Here is a 20,683-nt window from a genome sequence, read left to right as displayed (position 1 = left end):
TCTCCTCTTCTATTTGTAACCTTAGAGAGTTTTCTGAGACACTGAGAGACATGACTTCACTTGTCCAAGCTTGCCTAGTAGCAGCTGCACCAGCTAGTTAAAAATTGAAAAAGCACTTTGACTATATTAGCTCAAGTGATGATCACAACAATCCTTGGAGGTAGGTGATATTATTGGCCCCACCCAGAAAAAGAAATTAAGCATGAAAGAATTAAGTAACTTGCTCAGGGTTCTACCCAATAAGTGGCAAAGACAGGATACAAACCCAGGTCTTCTTGACTCCAACTCTGGTGCTCCATCACCTCTTAGTATATGTCAGAGGTGGGACTTGAACCCTGGTCTTCCTCACTCTGAGGCTGACTTTCTCTCCTCACTGCCTCCCCAAATATGGGGTATCTTAAAACTCTTAGTGTGGTTTTAAGCTTTAGTAGTATAAAATTGTACTAAAACTTTTGGGACACCCCATATAAGTGAGCAAAAAAGAAAGGATGATTTTTTTTCAATCATTATCTGTGTGATTGTGATTCCTTAGAATGAGAGGAAAGCAAGGCTCAGTTCAGATGCCACCTCCTTTGAAAAGCTGTCTTCAAATTCAGTCCAGTATTCTTCAAATTACTGTGTGTGTATATGTGTATGTGTATGTGTATGTGTATGTGTATGCGTATGCGTATGTGTATGTATATGTTCTACCCATTTCCCAAGAACAATGTCATTTCCTTGAGAAAAAAAAAAGGTTTCATTTTAGTTTTTGTATCTGTAAGTACCCAGTGCAATGCCTGGAACATATAGCAGGAGCTCAGTTGCATTGCATTGAATTGTCTTAGAGTGTGTGTGTGTGTGTGTGTGTGTGTAGTCAGTGAGGGGTTGAATTAATAGTACAGACAATAAATCTTTCAACTTGCAAATACTTAAATAAGGAATAAGTTGATTTGAAAATTAGTATCCAACAATCAAGGCAGCTAGGTGGTACAATGGATTGAGTGCCAGGCTTGGAGTCAGGAAGACCTGAGTTCAAATCTGACCTCAGACACTTACCAGCTGTGTGACCCTGGCAAGTCATTTCAGCGTATTTGCCTCAGTTTCCTCATCTGTCAAATGAGCTGCAGAAGGAAATGGCAAACCACTGCAGTATCTTTGCTCAGAAAACTCCATATGGAGTCATGAAGAGTCAGATACAGCTGAACAACAATGAAATCCACCAACCAAGAATTCAAAATGACTCAGCTAACAGCCTCCCCTGTAACTGAGTATAAATGTACAATATCAGATGATTGATCTCAGACAATTGTCTATGGACTTGCAAATAATGGGAGACCAAAGTCTTTGTCTAAGTGTGCAGAACCAGAAGAACAATTAATACAATTATGATAATGTCGTAAAGACAAACAACTTTGGAAGACTTAATAACTCCAATCAATACAGTGACTAATCATGATTCTCTAGGACTCATAGTGTAGCATGTTACCCACCTCCTGACAGAATGGTGATGGACTTAAGATGCAGAATGAGACACACATTTGTGGACATGGCCAATGGGGGAATTTGTGCATGTTTGTTACAAGGGGGTTTTCTTTTTCTTTTTTTTTCCTAAGAAGTTGAAGTGGATAGGAGAGAAAGAAAATGGATGCTTGTTAATTGAAAAATAAAATAGAATGAGAAAAAAATCAGTCTTTCATTGAAGTGCTTGGATTTCAAAGACCATATTTAGACCCGGTTGGGTGACCACAGTGATGGGACTTAGAACTAGGAGCAACTTTAATTCAGATTTGCTTGCTTGTTCAAATACTTGGGTTCTTGAAGATCAGCTTATATGTGTTAACGTAATAATGACAATGAGCATGTATAAAGCACTTGGAGGTTTGTAAAGTAATTTAATAAGTTATTTTATTATAACAAATCATATTAACATAGTGCTTTGAGAGACAAGTTGGCAGGCTAGACAGCTGACCTTGGCATCAGGGTTCAAGTCCTGCCTTTCATCCATACTAGCTGTGTGAACCTGGCCAAGTCACTTAACATCTTTGCATACTGTCTAAGGCAGGGGTTATTAACATTTTCAGAGGCTTCACACCTCTGATCTAGATCTTTGAGGCTAAAGATTGAAGATTTCACTTGGTTGTTGTTGTTGTTGTTTGTTTGTTTTTTGCAGGGCAATGAGGGTTAAGTGACTTGTCCAGGGTCACACAGCTAAGTGTTTGCACTCAGGTCTTCCTGAATCCAGGGCCGGTGCTTTATCCACTGTGCCACCTAGCTGCCCCGTGAAGATTTCACTTGGGAACCTCAGTCCTGAATACCTTGTTTTTCTCCCCCCCCCCTTTTTTTTGGGAATAACCTCTGCTTGACCTTGAGTTTAGTAGCAGCTGAGGGAGGAATCCCATAGTGAATGTAAAGAAACCTGAACTTGGGATCATAAGACCAGCATTTGAGTCATACTTTCTAGCTGTGTGAAAATGAAGTCACTTTACCTCCTTTACTCTCCATGGGGGTGATAATATATGCTCTCTACCCCAGTGGATTGTTGGAAAGAAAATGTTTTATAAATCCTAAATCAGGATAGGAATGAGAGATAGTATTAGAAAGTCTCTTCTTTTTTTGTACCTTGAGAAGCTTTCCATGGTTACTAAAGAGGGGCATGGGGAGGTGCCTCTCCTGAGCAAACGAGTACCTAACTCAAGGTTAGATTTTCTCTTCTTAAAGGTCTTTTAATTTTAACCCTTGGCTCTCAGAGTAGAAGAAAAGGTCATATCATCTTGATAAAGTGATTCTTGGTATTGTTGAGTATGTGGAGAGTGTCATTGGGTGCCTGTGTATGAAAAGACCCAGCAACTAAGCCTTGTAGGCTCCACTTTCACCATAATGGTTCTTTCTACATTGTAAAGATACTACCTGGAAGGGTTCATTTCCCCCTCCCCCCCCACCCCCAGCTTCTTTCCCCAGAGCTATAAGTGCCTATATACATCCAGTCTGCTGATGTTTTTTTCTCTTCTCTTCAGGGCTCCAGTTTTTCTCGAAAGCTGCTGGCATTGTCCTTGCTGAACTGGACATAGCTTCATTGCTGCTCCAAGACTAGTCATTTGGGAGCTGGTCAGTCACAGACATTTCGAGGCTATTTAATGAAAGAATTCTTTATAAGTGGGATAGCGAGTGTCCTACTGGGAGAGGAGTTGCATTACCTCACTAGAAGGCTTGGGGAAAATTTTCCCTTGATGGATTCGGAGGTGACACAGTGAATAGAATGCTGTGCCTGGAGTCAGGAAGCCCTGAGTTCAACTCTGACCTCAGACACTTATTAGCTATGTGATCCTAGGTAAATCACTTAAACTCTGTCTGCCTCAGTTTCTTAAACTGTGAAATAGGGATAGTAATAGCACCTCTCTCCCAGGATTGTAGTGAGATAATATTTATAAAGTACTTAGCACAGTGCCTGGCACAAAGTAGGTGCTATGTAAATGCTGGCTCTTATTATTGTTGGTTTTTTTTTTACTTATTATTCTTTCCTCCACAAGGAACAGCTTGCTGACTCTCAAAAACAGTATTTGTCTTAATTCCTAGCATGTGACTTATGATATGAACTCTGTGTTTCTGTGCTTTACAAATATTTTTTCATTTTAACCTCATAATAACCCTTTGAGGTTGGTGCTATTATTACCCTCATTTTATAGTTGAAGAAACTGTTGCAGACCGAGGTTAAATGACTTGCCCAAGGTCACGGGGCTAGTAGGTGTCTGAAGTCAGATTTGAACTGAAATCTTTCTGACTCCAGGTCCAATGTGTATATAAGGAGAGTAGAATGGAATTAGATGGTAGTGACATCTATGTATAAGTAATTCCCAGGGAGGGGATCTCCAGGATTAGAGACTGTACTTTAGGGAGATGACTTTGGGAATGTCTGAGACAGTAGGTTAGAGCTTTTTGGCTTCATCTTTCCTAGTCAAAAATTTGTTTGTATGGAAGCATCCACACTGTCTATAACATTTTGTTCCTCAAATATACTGGAGTCTTGGAGAGCTGCCCTTCCTACCTCTAGAGTTCTATGAAGCAGTATTTTCCACCGATAATGGCAGTTCAGTGATGGATTGGAAGTCACTTGTTGTTCTAGAAGGATCCAAGTTTATCTTGGTATCTATTTCTGAGTTATTGGAGCTGATCTTTTCCAGACAAAACCTCACCCAAAAATGATTTGCTAATAAACACTCTCTTCCATTCCCATTTGGAATGGAAACCAAGGAAGTGGGCATCTTGCCCAAATGCTATCCACTCTGGGCCAATGTAGCAGAGAAGCAGACATTGGCATGGCAGCTGAGCAAATTCTTCCTTGGCTCAGACCCTTCATATTCAACTACTTCCACCTGCTGATCTTGGTCTCGGAATTATGTGGAATGCAGTGAAGACCACTCATGAGATTTTTTAAAAACCATTTCAACATAGAATTTTAATACCATAAAATTACCAAGGAATTTTAGAAGCATAGATTTCCATAGAATATTGGAAGGGACTGTGTAAATTCCCTTTGCAGAGGAAAATCTCAAGTATTTCTCTTCAATTCAATTCATGCTATGTGGTAGGTATTGGTGGAACAAGGACCAAGACAAATAATCCCTGCCTTCAAGGAGCTTACATTTTACTCTGTACAGAAAGCACTCACACAAAGGAATAATTAGAAAATAAGGACAAAGGAAATAGATTAGAATTTTAGGGTGGAGGGAGGAAACACTAACAACTAGTGGTAGGGGGTGGAAGTAAACTTCTGTTGGGAGAGATCTGAGAGTGGATGAGATTTGAATGGGTAACTCTTGGTTCCTCAGTTTCAGCTGGGGAAGACAGTGGAATATTTGAAAAATCCCTTTGCCCCCATCCCAAGTATCCCCCTACTCAGGGAGTTGAAGGAACAGAAAGTTTCTCTTTTCCCAGGATTCCAAACAAGTTTTCTTGATGTGTAATTAAGTTCAAAGTCCCTGGAAATCAATCACACTCTCTAGAACTAATACCTTGGCTTAGAGATTAGGAGTAAGGGGAGGCAGGGGGTAATTATTCCACGAGGAAGGAAATTTTCAGTTTCCAGAGCTAATTATCAAAGGATCTAACTTGGGCTTTCCATGGGGATAGGCAGAAATAATCATTGGGAGTCAGGATTAATTAAACATGACCTGTTTGGCTTCTTATTTCCTTCCTTCCTTCCTTCCTTCCTTCCTTCCTTCCTTCCTTCCTTCCTTCCTTCCTTCCTTCCTTCCTTCCTTCCTTCCTTCCTTCCTTCCTTCCTTCCTTCCTTCCTTCCTCCTTCCTTCCTTCCTTCCTTCCTTCCTTCCTTCCTTCCTTCCTTCCTTCCTTCCTTCCTTCCTTCCTTCCTTCCTTCCTTCCTCCCTCCTACCGTCTTTTCTTCCTCCCTCCTTCCCTCCCTCCCTTCCTTCCTTCCTTCTTTCCTTCTTTCCTTCCCTCCCTCCCCCCTCCTTCCTTCCTTCCTTCCTTCCTTCCTTCCTTCCTTCCTTCCTTCCTTCCTTCCTTCCTTCCTTCTTTCCTTCCTTCCCTTCCCCCTCTATCTCTTTCTTTCTTTTGAGTCCTTAATTGAGTGAAGATTTCATTTCTGGATTCAGATGATTAATTGTGGAGCGGTAAATAGACTCTTATAGGTATCATTGAGACTTGGTGGCATAGACCAGAAGGGGAATTGACAAATTATAGGGCAGACTTAAATATAGAAGATCAAGATAAAGGAGAACTAGAGACCATATAATGTACTCATTGACTGAGGAAATGGGGATGACCATATAATGTACTCATTGACTGAGGAAATGGGGATGATTAGCTTGGAGAAGAGAAGAGAAGCAGGGCATGATAACTATTGGAAGTTTTGTAATGTCCAAGAAGGATTAGATTTGTTTTGTTTAGCCCTGGATGGCAGAACTAGGAAGTAACTAGGTGCTTATCGGGAGGCAGATTTCAGATCAATATAAGGAAACATTTAACAATTAGATTTGCTTGGAATTGGAATGGATTGTGGAGTTTCCTGTCACTAAAAATCTTCAAACAAGAGCTAGATGACTACTTTTTGGAAAAGTCATTGATGGAATTTATTATTTTGTTTGGGATTGGGGAGATGACCTCTAAGAAGAGAATATGGGGGACAGCTAGGTGGCACAGTGGATAAAGCACTGGCCCTGGGGATTCAGGAGGACCTGACTTCAGATCTGGCCTTAGACACTTGACACACTTACTAGCTGTGTGACCCTAGGCAAGTCACTTAACCTTCATTGCCCTCCAAAACAAACAACAAAAAAAACCCCCAAACCCACCCACCCCCCAAAAAGAGAGAGAGAGAGAGAGAGAGAGAGAGAGAGAGAGAGAGAGAGAGAGAGAGAGAGAGAGAGAGAGAGAGAGAGAGAGAAGAGAATATGATGTAGTGGAAAGGATTCTGGATTTGGAGTCGTGGACCTGGGTTTGAAGCTTGGCTTTGTCACATATGATCTGTGTGACCCAGGGCAAGTCTTTTCACCTGGGCCCTCAGTTTCCTCTTCTGTAAAGTGAGGGGTTTGGGATAAGTGCGCTCCAAGGCCCTTTCCAGTTCTGATTCTAGGATCTTACAAAATGACTTGAAAAGAAAAGTCCTTTGTAATCTTGAGATATTTATTTAGGCTTTAGGCCCAGAGACATCTGGGATCTTAACCTCAAGAAAAACCAACTAGAGCTTTGGATAAAACTGCAGTGTTGGCAGTGACCACCAGACAGAATCTAACTTAACTGCCCTGCTTTATTATAGACAAGGCTATTTCTAAAGCTTGACTGGTAGGTAGAGAGTTATGTAAAGGAGACTTAATCTGGAGTCAGAGTAGCTGCATTTGGATCTTGCTTCTGTAAATTATAACCTGTGGGACTTTGGGAGAGATTCTTACTTCTTTGTGTCTTTGATCTTGTCTATAAAAATGGATTAGATTAATTTTAAGGTTCTTGCCAGCTTTAAATCCATGGTCAATGGCATTTTTAATTATCTTTAAAGAGTAACAATAGCTAGCATTTAAATAATGCTTTATGATTCACAGCTTGGTGGTGCAGTAGATAGAGCTCTAGGCCTGGAGTCAGGAAGACCTGAGTTCAAATCTGACTTCAGACACTTACTAATTGTGTGACCCCGGTTAAGCCACTTCACCTTGTTTGCGTCAGTTTTATCTGTAAAATGAGTTAGAGAAGGAAATTACAAACTACTGCAGCATCTTCGCCAAGAAAACTGCAAATGGGGTCACAAGGAGTCAAATACAACTGAACAACAAAATGCTTTACAAATGTTATTTCATTTTATCCTCACAATAACCCTGGGAGATAGATGCTATTGTGATCCCTCATTTTACAGATGAGGAAACAGAGGCACACAGAGGTTAAGTGACTTCCCCAGGGTCACTGGGTTAGTAAGTATCTGAGACCAGACTTAAATTCATATCTTTCTGACTCCAGGTACAATGCTCTATCCACTTTTTTTTTTGTGTGAGGCAATTGGGGTTAAGTGACTTGCCCAGGGTCACACAGCTAGTAAGTGTTAAGTGTCTGAGGCCGGATTTGAACTCAGGTACTCCTGACTCCAGGGCCAGTGCTCTATCCATTGTGCCACCTAGCCGCCCCAGCTCTATCCATTTTACTACCTAGCTCTTATAGTGTCTACACTTGCTATTGTCCCATAATGCTCCTAGAGTGAAGTCCATCTTAATATTTAGCTTCTTTCAACTCTTTCCTTTCCCTTGCTTCTTTCCCCTCTCTTTAGTGCCATGGTCACCACCCTTTTTAAAAAGAAAATCAAAGTATAGTTACTATGCCAGGCTCTTCTGTGTTTTTTCCCCCGAACAATAAAGTAGAAATGATTTATCATACAATTACTATACTTGGCCACAAAGAAAACAATCAGTTTAGGATGACAAGAGGGTTAATGGGATACAATCAAGTGAATTGATTTCAGGAAGGTAAGATCTTGCATTAAAATATGGAATGTCCTTTGTCATCAGAGAGGAATCAAATGGTGGGAAGAATCCTTTATCAGATAGAGAGCTAAGGATAGATAACCAGTTGGGAGAAGTGGTCCAGGTCTCCAGAGGGTGGTGTCTCTCCAAGGTTTCAGCTGGGTGTGAGCAGGAGTCTGGGAGCATTCCATCTCTGCTCCTGTGGGCTTGGTGGTCAGCACAATCAGGTCACTTGGATTTCTGCCTCATCTTTCCTCCTCGTCCATTTCAGCATGTGTGTGTATGTGTATGTGCACATGCAGCTGTATGTACATGTATGTTCATGTGTATGTTTATGTGTATGTGTGTACAAAAAAGAAAATAAGGGGTGGTGGTTCCCTTTAAATTTAATATTCTATGACTCTACAATTTTTATAAATAAGTAAGAGTTCATGTGGTGCAAATAGGTGTATATGTTAAAGAGATAGATGAGAGGAAGCAGAGAAATAGAGGTAGGGAGAGAGCAGCAGAATGAGAGATGAGCTAGATGAGATATGAACCATAGAGAGGTATAAATTTTAGAAAAAATAATCAGTTAATCAAAAGTAGGACTGCCTCTGATAGAAGCAGTAGAAACTGAGGATGGAGAGAGGCAGGGTGGGGATGGGTGGGAAAGGGGTTGGGCTGCTGGAAGGAAGGGGGCTATTTCTGTTTTTCCCGTCTAGTTGATCTTTTAAGTATAGCCTAGCTTCTTCCAGACAAAGCATCTGTGTCCTGTGTTCATTTTCCAGCTGTCCCTGTTTGTACCTCAGAGGGCAGTGCTTCTCATCTGTGCAATGGAGTCAGTCAGAAGATTGTAGGGATGAGGGTTTGGTAGATCTGATGATAGACCCTTTAAGAAACAATCCTTTTCCTGGTTTGGCTTTGTGTCTTTCTTTATTATGGCCAACTTCGGGGCAGGTAAGCTGCCCAGAAGTCACGCTAATTGAACATGTCAGACAGGGCTGTATGCAGGAATTTTGTACTAATGGGGTCCCAGAAATAGCTGTAGGATCCATAAAAATGCACACACATACCCTGGATGCCAATCTGAGTTGTCTCACAATGCACAAAATGGATTGTTATTGGTTAATTGGTTGCTATACTGTTGCTGGCCAGTCTGATAATGATTGACAGCTCAGTCAGCCAGTGACCAAGAATGCAGGAATACTCTTTTCCTCACCCTTGGCTGATTCAACACAAGAAGAAGGTCTAGGTGGAAGTCAGAGAGTGAAAATTGTTTCCTTGTGTTCCAGAAATGGCTGGACAGAAACAAACACATTCTGAGAGTGGTTTGGAACTGTTTCAGCTGGGGCAGGTACCTCTGCAACTGAAGGTGAAAGTCACCTACTAGGGTGACTTGCATATAGTCAGCACTTAATAAATGCTGGTTGTTTGGATTTTATCACATAGTACCTAGCTCCCCCCCCCGCCATTATGGGGTCATGTAACTGAATGTGGGGGTTGCAAAAATATGGCAACAGTAAAAGGTTATATATACCTACTTTATATACCTATATACCCGGTGTTGCATAAAAATTTCTCAGGCAAAAAGGGGTTGCGAGTGGAAAAAGTTTAAGAAGCCCTAATATAGTGTATAGAGAATTAGACTTTGAGGTCACAAAGACCTGGCTTCCCATCCCACCTCAAATGCTTATGAGCCGTTTAACTCTAGGCAATTCATTTAAACTCTTCTAATCTCAATTTTCTCATCTGTAAAATGGGGGGAAGGTTTGGATTAGATGGTCTCTGAGTTCTCCCTTCCAGTTCTATATCTATGATCTTGAGATCTATAAACAGCTGTAGAACTTCATAGTAATTGCTGATGCTGCCCACAAGGGCCATGCCTTAATAAGTAATGGAAGGAAGCTATGCCTTCCAACCAGAATTTACTGAGAACCAGAAGGCTACTTCCTGCAAAGGCAGAGCTGGTAATCAGTTAAAAGTTCAGACCTATAGGAGAAGAAACCTCATACTTTCCTGGGGGCAGAAAGGCAGAGCTTAAAATGGGAGGGCATAGGCTATATCAGGTTGGTAGCAGAGTTGAGATGAAAGTTAGAAGACCAACATGAAGAATAAGGAATCAGGGCAGGGAACTTGGTATTAGTTCAGGAAGCCAAAATACAGTGAGGGCCATGGAGTTGACTGGCTGACAGCCTGATTCCCCAAAGCTTTGGCCCTTCAACGTCAGCTTCTTGCTTTCCGTGCCCCTAGCTGATAATGACATAAAATGTCGTCAAAGGCAGGACACATCAAGCCTCCTCCTGACTTAAGCCATCCTCCCAGGCCCATACACAGCCCTTGACTGTGCTGGCTATAAAGAATCTGATCCTCCTTCGTTGGATGTAGAGAATATTAAAGAGCTTTGCCTCTGAGTGAGAGCCATTAGTGGGCATGGCCTAGAGGCCTTGAATCATGGGGCATTCTCCCTTTGACCAGGTGGAGATTATTCCACTTTGCTCTGGAGGTATATGTAAAAGACAGCAGTGCCCACCATCCATGTTTCTAATCTTTCCTCATATACTACCCTGAACTGAGCAAACAATTTCAGCCTTGGGTGTCCAGCACAGTTTTTTCAATAAAAGGAAAGAGGACCCTGAAAAGCAAACAAGCAAACAAACTCGTGGACTGACTTCAGAAATCCAAAGAAGTGGGTAGAGGTTGTACTTGGAATCAGAGACAACTGAGCCCAAATGTTGTCTCTGATTGCTATGTGACCCTGGGCAAACCATTTAATCTCACCCTGCCTCACTTTCCTCATCTGTAAAATGGGGATAATGATAGCACCTACCTCCCAGGCTTGTTCCTAGATTGCATCAAATATTCTAGTTGTGAGCATCAGGTGAAAATACACATGTAAAAGCATTTGGCTTTAGAAACCTTAAAGCACTAAATAAATGCTAGCTATTAAGAGGGTGTAAGGGAAGGGGTTAAATGAGCCTTTTTAAGCCTGCTCCCCTCTCTCCTCACTCCTGTCATTCAGGAACATGTGACCTTCTTGTCCTGCTTCCTGTCCCTGCCTCCACGACATGGTGTTGCTGGTTCTCTTCCCAGCCCTGGTATGTTCTGGGTGTGTTTGCTTTGCATGTTTTAGTAGCTAATGACTAATTCTCCTCAAATCATAATCCTCTTGCCCCATTAGGCTGGATGATGAAGCCTGGATGGGTTGGCTCTGTTTGCAGAGCACATTCTGACATCTGGCTGGACCCACTGCCTACCGCACAGTGGCAGGGCACATTGTCCCAGCTGTAGCAGCCCTATCTTGGTGGGAAGAGTGCAGGACTTGGAATCAGAGGCCCTGGATTCAAAACCTCACTCTGCTACATAGTACCTGTGTGACCTTGAACAAGTCCTTCGAGGCTCTGCAAAATGTTTATCTGTAAAATGAGCAAAGTCAAATTAGATGATCTCTAAGATAAACATATGGATATGCCTGGAATTGTGAAATGCCTCTCCTTGTAAGGACCTCAAAGCTACTAAGGAAGGTAACATGGTGAAAAGAGTGGAGGGAAGATTTGGAGTCAAGGAACCTGGGTTAAAATTCTGCCTCTCATAACAAATAACGTGTGACTTTGGACAAGTTTCCTTACCTATAAAATAAGGAGGTTGGGCTAGTTGACTTAAGAGGGAATTGGATCTATGACCTCACTGCACCGACCAGTGCCAGACTTTAAGAATTGCTGGTAACCACTGCTATAGCTCAGAAGCACTTACAAACTGAGGAGTCAAAGGGGGTTCCTGAGAAATCAGCTGGACTTGAATAGGATGGGGCCTGTAGTATTAGTCCTGTCTACTGATTGCAGGTTCTTTGAACTGAATGTAAATCATTTACTTTGGGAAAATGGGTAGATGGCCTTCATTGGACTCTCTCCCCCAAATATCAGGCCCCTGGGTGCATTATGAATTTTGCAATAACTATTGCATTTTCATACTGCTTTATTGTCTTATGAAATATGTTCTTTGCAACAATGCCGTGAGGTAGGTAGTATATTATTTAGAATTTTATTTTCCCAAATTACATGTAAAAACAAATTTTTACATCAATTTTTAAAACTTTGTGTTCCAAATTCTCTTCCTCCCTTCCTCCCCACCCACTCTTAAGAACTCAAGCAATTCAATATAAGCTATACACGTGTGAGGTAGGTAGTTTAAATGCTGTCATTATCATTTCCATTCTATAGCTGAGGAAAGTGACACTCAGACAAACTCAATAGGCCAGCATCACACAGCTACTATCGGTCCATGTTAGGACTTAAACCTAGGTCTTCTGACACTATGTCTGCTGTGAGAGCTGGAAGGGGATTTAGAGATCACCTAATCCAGACATTCTGAATCTGGGGGCCTCCAAAATGGTTTTTTTTTAAATATTGTGGGGGCAGCTAGATGGCACAGTGGATAGAGCACTGGCCCTGGATTCAGGAGGACCTGAGTTCAAATCCAGCCTCAGACACTTGACACTAGCTGTGTGACCCTAGGCAAGTCACTTAACCCCAATTGCCTAACTAAAAACAAAACAAAACAAAAAACCAAGAAAACCCCCCAAAATAAAAAACAACAACCCTAAATGACCAGTCCAAGGTCACACAAATTCTAAGTGGAAGAGCTGGGGTATGTGACCAGGTGAACTCCAAATCCAGTGTTCTTTCCAAGATACTATGCTTCTTTGCATCGAATAATAGGAAACTGGAAATTTCTTTATTTTCCAATTAGTAGTAGAGTAAATAGAAACTCAGTGATGGTCATGCAGGGAAATCATGGTTCAGTCACTTCATTGCTTGCTCGTCTTACTTTTTAGATTTCTCTGCTTCATTGACAACAACTTCTTGGGGAAAAAAAAAACCCACAAAAACAAACCTTCACACTAAGGCTGGTTCTAATTCAGATTGGAAACTCACTCTCCTGGACCACTGTTTCTTTTTTCTTTTCCAGGGCAATGAGGGTTAAATGACTTGCCCAGGGTCACACAGCTAGTAAGCGTCAAGTGACTGAGGTCAGATTTGAACTCAAGTCATCCTGATTCCAGGGCTGGTGCTTTATCCACCACACCACCTCGCTGCACCACCCCCCTAAACTGTTTCTTAAGGGGCCCTAGCCATGATCACTTTACTCTTGACTCAACTTGTTCTCTGGAGCACTGGAAAAGAAGGAGGACTCCTTTCTTCTTCCAATGCCCTTTTATGTGTTGTCTTCCCTCCTTACAATGCAAATTTCTTGAAGGTAGGTACTGTCTTGTTTATATCTCCAGCACTTGACATAGTGCTTGGCAAATCTATTTACCTATCTGTCTGTCTGTCTGCCTATCTGCCTATCTATCTTTCTTTCCCTCCCTCCCTCCCTTCCTTCCTTCCTCCCTCCCATCTATCATCCATCCATTCATCCATCCATCCATCCTTTTCATTATCTATCTTGAAAATTAAATTGTTATAGGACAACAATCCTTAATCCAGAGCCATTTGGGAATTACTCTGGGAAAACCTGTCATTTTTGGAATATCCATTATCTGGTCCATTAGGGTGAACTGCCTCCGGTTTCACTGCCTCTTCACATCTAACTTAATTTATTTTATTTTATTTTATTTTTGGTGGGGCAATGAGGGTTAAGTGACTTGCCCAGGGTCACACAGCTAGTAAGTGTTAAGTGTCTGAGACCAGATTTGAACTCAGGATCCCCTGAATCCAGGGCTGGTGCTTTATCCACTGTGCCACCTAGCTGCCCCTACATCTAACCTAATTTAACAACAATTTCCTAAGTGAATACAGGGAATCCAGAATGCGGGAGGTGCATAGATGAATAAGGCACAGCTCCTGCTTTCATGGAGTTTACAATCTACATGGAGGGCACAAAACAAACACAACACAGAATGGCATAAAATGAAACATGTGAAGAGCATCCCAGAAGCACAAACAGAAGGCAACAAGAGCGCCAAGGATAGAAACATAATTTCACAAGGGGGTAGGGATCAAGAAAGACTTTCTGCTATCTGAGCTAGGTCTTGAAGGATCTGTCAGAATTAAATAGGCTTCAGTGGCAATGGGCAGGGATAGCTTTACAGGCTCAGGAATAGGCTGAGCAAAGAGACTGAGGTGGGAAAGTGGGATGCATCAGGGAGATCATGAACCTTGGGCTATAGGGTACATGGAGGGGAATGGTGTGAGGTATGATTGGAAGGGTAAGGAAATACCATTTTGGAGAGGACTTTAAAGGTCAAGATGTATAGATTTTGGAGGCAGAATGGTTCAGTGCAGACTTCACACTGGTTTTGTAGTCAGAAGACATCTGCCTATGTGACGTTGGTCAAGTCACTTAATTTCTCTCTGCCTCAGTTTCTTCACCTGTAAAATTAGATGAATGAACTTGATAGCATCTAAAATCCCCTCTAGACCTAAATCAATAATCCTATGATCCTACTCTGGTGAGCCATAGGGAGGCATTGAAAGGATTTGAACCAAGCAGTAACAGACCAAGCCAGTATGTAGGGAGGATATATCTAAATGTGGTGTAAGTTAACCAGAAGTTTTGGACAACTAATTAGTTTTTGATGAGATCTTGCTCCTCCTTAAAAACAGTCTTCATTTCAAATGATCCTTGCTTCCAGGCATGGAAGCTGACAAGAAAATGGAATGAAACTATGGATACGCAGTCCAGCTCTCAGCTGTGCCTCATTCTCTCATTCCCAATTCTCTTTGTGTCTTCTGCTTCAGGGGAAGTTCTGAGTATGAAGGAACAGAGATGTCCAGTCTTGTGGCCAGTTTCAAAATTTTGAATAAGCTTTCCTGTCATCCAACTAGAGGCATTTGCTCCTTACAGGAGACATTTTTCTGTTTCTCAAAATGGGGTCATCTCATAGAGTCTGCAGAGTGGATATAAGTGTCCAGCCAGTACTTTCTTTGCCAGACCCCACTCATGTGAGTAAATGTATGTGTCTGTTAGGGACGAGGTAGGGTAAAACAGGTTATCTATCTATCTATCTATCTATCTATCTATCTATCTATCTATCTGTCTGTCTGTCTGTCTGTCTGTCTGTCTGTCTGTCTGTCTATCTATCTATCTATCTATCTATCTATCTATCTATATCTATCTATCATCTACCTATCCCTTGATTTTCTATTTCACTAGCTATTTCTTATTTACTGTTTGGCATGAAATGTAGACTATTGGTTCCCCTTGCTGTTTCCTTTACCTTCTAAGAGATAAAATTATCCAGGAGACAATTTTAAGAATATATCTACTGGGTCGGCTAGGTGGCACAGTGGATAGAGCACCGGCCCTGGATTCAGGAGTACCTGAGTTCAAATCCGGCCTCAGACACTTGACACTTACCAGCTGTGTGACCCTGGGCAAGTCACTTAACCCCCATAGCCCCGAAAAAAAAAAACAAAAAGAATATATCTACTGCTCTACTTTCATCAAAGAGCACTCCACTAAATATGTGGAGGATATCTGAAGGCCCCCCATAACAAATATATCCAATTTCTGTCTCAGCTCCATGATCTGGGGAAAGAACTCATCAACTCAGCCTCTAGTTGCCTGTGAAGGTTACAGTATACCACCACCTTAATATCATTTCTGTTTTCCCTCCTTTGATCCCAAATGTTCTATACCATGATTCTTTTGCAGGATAATATCTTCTTGATGCATTATGCTAACTTGTCCCTAATTCCATAGGATCTGTTTCTTTTGAACAACAAATGTTTCCATTTACACATTCCATTGATGATATATCTCATCAAACCTTAGTTATACCTGGGAGATTCTATTTGGCCAAGTCAAGCCAACAAGCATGCCCATAACATTCTCCATAATTACCTCCACCTCTTGTATACTCTAGCTCCCTTCGAGTTTCAGCCTAAGTTTCACCATTTACACAGTTGATTAGTATGCCACTAAAAATATTTGTATTTAAGTATTTTGATCTGTGCACTCATCATCTCCCTGGAAGAATGTAAGCTCTCTGAGGACAAAGACTTCTGGTTTTTGCCTTTGTCTCCCCAGCACCTAGGACAGTGCCTGTCACACAAGAAGCATTTAATAACTGCTTGTGAAATTGGATTGAATGACAAACCTACCTTGGTTCTTTTCCAGATGAATAACTCTTTATAAAAACCTCCCAATTTTATTTTCATGAAGTTCATTTTTTAAACTTAACTACTTTTCAGGTAATAAAAAATGAGAGGGATCACAAACATAGTGACAGAATATAATCTGCTTATTCCTAGTCCAGGTGTAGTCCAGGTGTAGTCCAGGTCATGTCCAGGTCATGTCCTGGTCCAAGAGCCGAGAAGTAGAATTCTCAGGTTTTCATAATGGCATTGGGACTAAAGTTGTCTGGTACTGGCTTTTGATTTGAGCATTTAATTCTACCTGCTTAAAGCAGAGCATGATATTCAAATCAGATAGTGGTCCTAGAGGAAATGGGAGTAGAGCAGGCCAGTGGTGAATTTATAGAAGGAGATTAACCCAATTTGCATACTAAACAGCATGTAAATTATGTTATTTCAACCCATAAGTTTAGACATGTCCACTGAAATAAAAATTTATGAGAGTGATATGATGTATGGTTGGTGTAAATAAGCTATTCAGAGCAAAATATGCTAAAATATCATGGAAATGCTCTAGAGACAATGAACAACATGAGCCTCAGCCTTCAGCCTTTAGGACAGAAAGCTGACTCCCAGCCTTTTGGGCAGGGGGCACCTTTGTATTTCTCTCTCTCTCTCTCTCTCTCTCTCTCTCTCTCTCTCTCTCTCTCTCTCTCTCTCTCTCTCTCTTTCTCTCCTCTTCCTGGCATGATGAGGATGGTAAGAAGGGACGGGTGATCTTGTCCCCATAGTTAAGAGGAAGAGACTATGAATCTTGGGATCTGCTTTCCTAGGGTTACCTTGAGAGTATTTAGCAGAGCCCAAATGAGAAGTCAGTGATGCTGGCTTCTGCTCCAATGTCCTTTTCATTAGAATCATGAGATTATAAAGCATTAGAGGTAGAAAGGACCTCATACATAATCTAGTCTAGGGTTTTAAAAAAAAATTGCAGGTGAGGCAATTTATACCCTTTATGTTATATGTAAAGAATTTATTATTATTATTAATTTAGCGGAGGCTAGGTGGCAGTGAATAAAGCACTGGACCTGGAATGAGGAAGACTCAAGTTCAAATCTGGCCTCAGACACTATCTGTGTGACCCTGGGCAAATCACTTAACCTTTGCTTGCCTCAGTTTCCTCCTCTATAAAATGGGAATAATAATAGCATCCAAATCCTAAGGTTGTTGTGAGGACCAAGTAAGATAATAATATAAAGCATTTAGCACAGTGCCTGGCACAAAATGAGCACTATATAATTGTTAGTCACCACCACCACCACCACCACCATCATCGTCATTATCTCCCCATTAGAATGTAAAGCTTCTTGAGGTCAAGACTGTTTTTGCTTTTTCTTTGTATCACTAAGTGTTTAGCATAGTGCCTAGAACTTAGTAAGACCTTAATACATACTTATTGATTGATTGATTGGTCATTAAGTCCCCCATTCAATTTCTTCATCAGGAATACCAGAACCTGACTCATTGGTAGGTCTTACCATCCATTTTTCTGCTTTGAATGTGTCTCCTCTTCCTAGTTTAGCCTGTGGAGGAGAATATAGGGCTTTACCTTGCCTATCCTTTCTGTAAACAGCATATGGTCCTTTTAAAAAGTGCTTTGAAGAGTTTACTAAGCCTTTTGTAACCCTTAATGAACCATATAAATGTGAGTTATTACGATTATCAATAATAATGTTGAGCACTACAGGGAAACATATAGGAGAATTATAGTAACAAATCAAAGGTGAATGTTACAGCTGTCTTACTGGATGATCTTAATTGTCTCTGAACACTTAGAGGGAATTAGACCTTCCTCTTTCTAATTGTTCCTACTGTTATTTGGGTGGCTGACATGATCTTGTCTTCAGGGTCCCATGGTTTGCTCCATGAATGTTGGGGTACCACAAGTTCTGACACCTAAGATTGCTCATCTTCAGTTAAGGCACATACTAAGGGTCAGAGAGTGTTTAGACAGAATTCTCAGGAATGTAGCTTCTGCTGATCCTAGGCATGTATTTAATCACAACCCTTTCTCCGCAGGTGCAAATGTATGCAACTTCTGGGCAATGAACGGAACAGGCACAGATGTATATAGTACCTCAGGGACAGACTGCACAGTACCCTAGACTACTATTCCCAGGGCAAGGAAAATAGAGCATACAACCACAGAGAAGAGGAGCCCATCTGGGGTCCTCTGACTACCATGGCCATGCTGTCCAGTCCTGTCCATAAGGTTCTCTTGGCTCCTGCCTCATTATATCATCACTCATGATTTATCTGAAAATCCTGTAATTTTAATGGCCAGCTTTCTTATCTTATCTTTTCTTTTTATTGGGGGGGGGCAATGAGGATTAAGTGATTTACTCAGGGTCACACAGCTAGTAATTATCAAGTGTCTGTGGCTAGATTTGAACTCAGGTCCTCCTGAATCCAGGGTCAGTGCTTTATCCACTACACCATCTAGATGCCTGGCCAGCTTTCTTTAAGGATACATCATTCATTATGCCTGCCTGCCTTAAATCTTCTGGGCACAGCAGCCTTAGATGGGAAAACTGAGGTCAATAGCCAGCCTCACTGCTGCTTTCAGCAGTCTCTCAAGATAAGAAGTCTTCCAGAACAATCTTCAGAGTGTGTACCCTTCCACTGGCATGCTCTCCTGCCCCCTTGATCTGCTTTACTTCTTTTCCCATTTTCCCTCCCCTATGTTTACACAGAATGAGGTATTTTCTTAGTTTGTGGCTTCTTGCCAATAGATTTAATTTGACTAAATTATAGATATCTCAGTGCTAGAATCCACTCCCCAGCTCTGGCTCCTTAGCTGAGTCTAGATGCTCCTAACTTTGACAGATATCTTCCCTTCTATGGTTAATAGTAATGAGTTCTTTGTTTTTCTTTGTTAAAGAATTTGGATGTGGAACGGATTATTTTTATCACCACTGTCAGAAGATAGGGACTTCAGAATAGAAAGGTAGATTTAAGAAGTGAATAGGTGGATATAAAGACAGTGTTTGAGTTATGGGATTTGGATTTTTCTACCATAACTCAAAACCTAAGAATGAACAACTCTGGATCATGTATAGAGTGCACCTAACAAGGGACAATTAAAACATATTTTATTGGAGTCTCTTAAACTTCTCTACTCTCATGCCAGCTTCCTTCTCACCTACTGGAGAAATCTTCATGCTGAAACCCCACTTTTCTGATTGTTGATTTCCATGTCTGGATTGCAACTATTGGAGAGGGTTGGCAGCCTGTTCATTTCACTCCCACTTGACATTCTTCAGACTTTTCTACCTTCTCCCCAGATACTCTGCTTCCTTCTCATCACCACCCTAAAGTCCTTACAAAGTAAAGAAAAATGACCAGCAAGCAACAGAGATAAGACCTTTTGTATAGAAAAAGGGAAGCTTGAAAGTCATCTTTGGACCTGTTCATCCTCCCCCTCACATTGAGCTAGCTGGCTGTAAACATGGACATTTACAGTATCCCCCAGTCTCTATTCCTGCAGAGGCCTGAGCTGTCAAGACTTTTCTTCAATAAATACCATTTGATATGCTATCTCCATGGTGTCTCTCTCTTTCCTCTCTTCCCATCCCACCCCCCAGAAAGGAGAGTGATTTGCCAAAGAATCACTCATTTGGAGAAGCACTTGCTGCCAAGCGTTGGGACTAAAATGAATAGGAGAATCTTCTCAAATTTTTTAAAAAATGAATTTATTTATTTATTTAAGGTTTTGAGTTCCAAATTCTATCCCTCTATCATTCACTCCTTCCCTCTCCTCCCCTCTCCCTGAGGTGGTGAGCAATCAGATATGGGTTATACATGTGAAATTACGTAAAACATTACCATATTAGTAATTTTATATAAAAAAGACTCAAATAAAAAAAAGAAAAGAAAATACAAAGTAGCATGCTTTAGTCTGTGTTCATTCAGTATCAGTTCTTTCTCTGGAGGTGGATAGTATGCTTCATCATTAGTCCTTTGGGATTTTCTTGGATCGTTGTATTGCTGAGAGCAGTTAAGTCATTCACAATTGCTCATAGAACAATAATTCTGTCACTGTGCCCAATGCTCTCCTGGTTCTGCTCACTTCACTATACATCAGTTCATGTAAGTCTTTCCAGGTTTTTCTGAAATCGTCCTGCTCATCATTTCTTATTGCTCAAAATAATATTCCATTACAATAATATACTACAGCTTGTTTAGTCATTCCCCATTGGATAGGCATTCCTTCGATTTCCAATTCTTAGCCACCACAAAGAGTTGCTATAAATATTTTTGTACAATTTTTTCCTTTTCTCTTTATTAAAGTTACTATTGTTAACTGTTCCCCTTCATCCTAGTCCCTTCCCCATGATATTTACTCTATTATCTTTCTTCTTTCATCCTATCCCTCCTCAAAGGGGGTTTGCTTCTGACTGCCCCCTCCCCCAATCTCTCCTCCTTTCTTTCACCCCTCCCTCTTTATCCCCTTCCCTTCCTACCCTCCTTCAGGGTTAGATAGATTACTCTACCCAATTGAGTGTGTATGTTGTTCCCTCTTTGAGCCAACTCTGATGAGATTAATGTCCTTGAGCCAATTCTGATGATTGTGAGGTTCATTTACTGCCCTGCTCCTCCCCCATCTCTTCCCCCACTCCATAAGCCCTT

This window comes from Dromiciops gliroides, chromosome 4, assembly GCF_019393635.1.
Source record: "Dromiciops gliroides isolate mDroGli1 chromosome 4, mDroGli1.pri, whole genome shotgun sequence".
NCBI lineage: Eukaryota > Metazoa > Chordata > Mammalia > Microbiotheria > Microbiotheriidae > Dromiciops > Dromiciops gliroides.
This window is presented reverse-complemented; position numbering follows the sequence as displayed.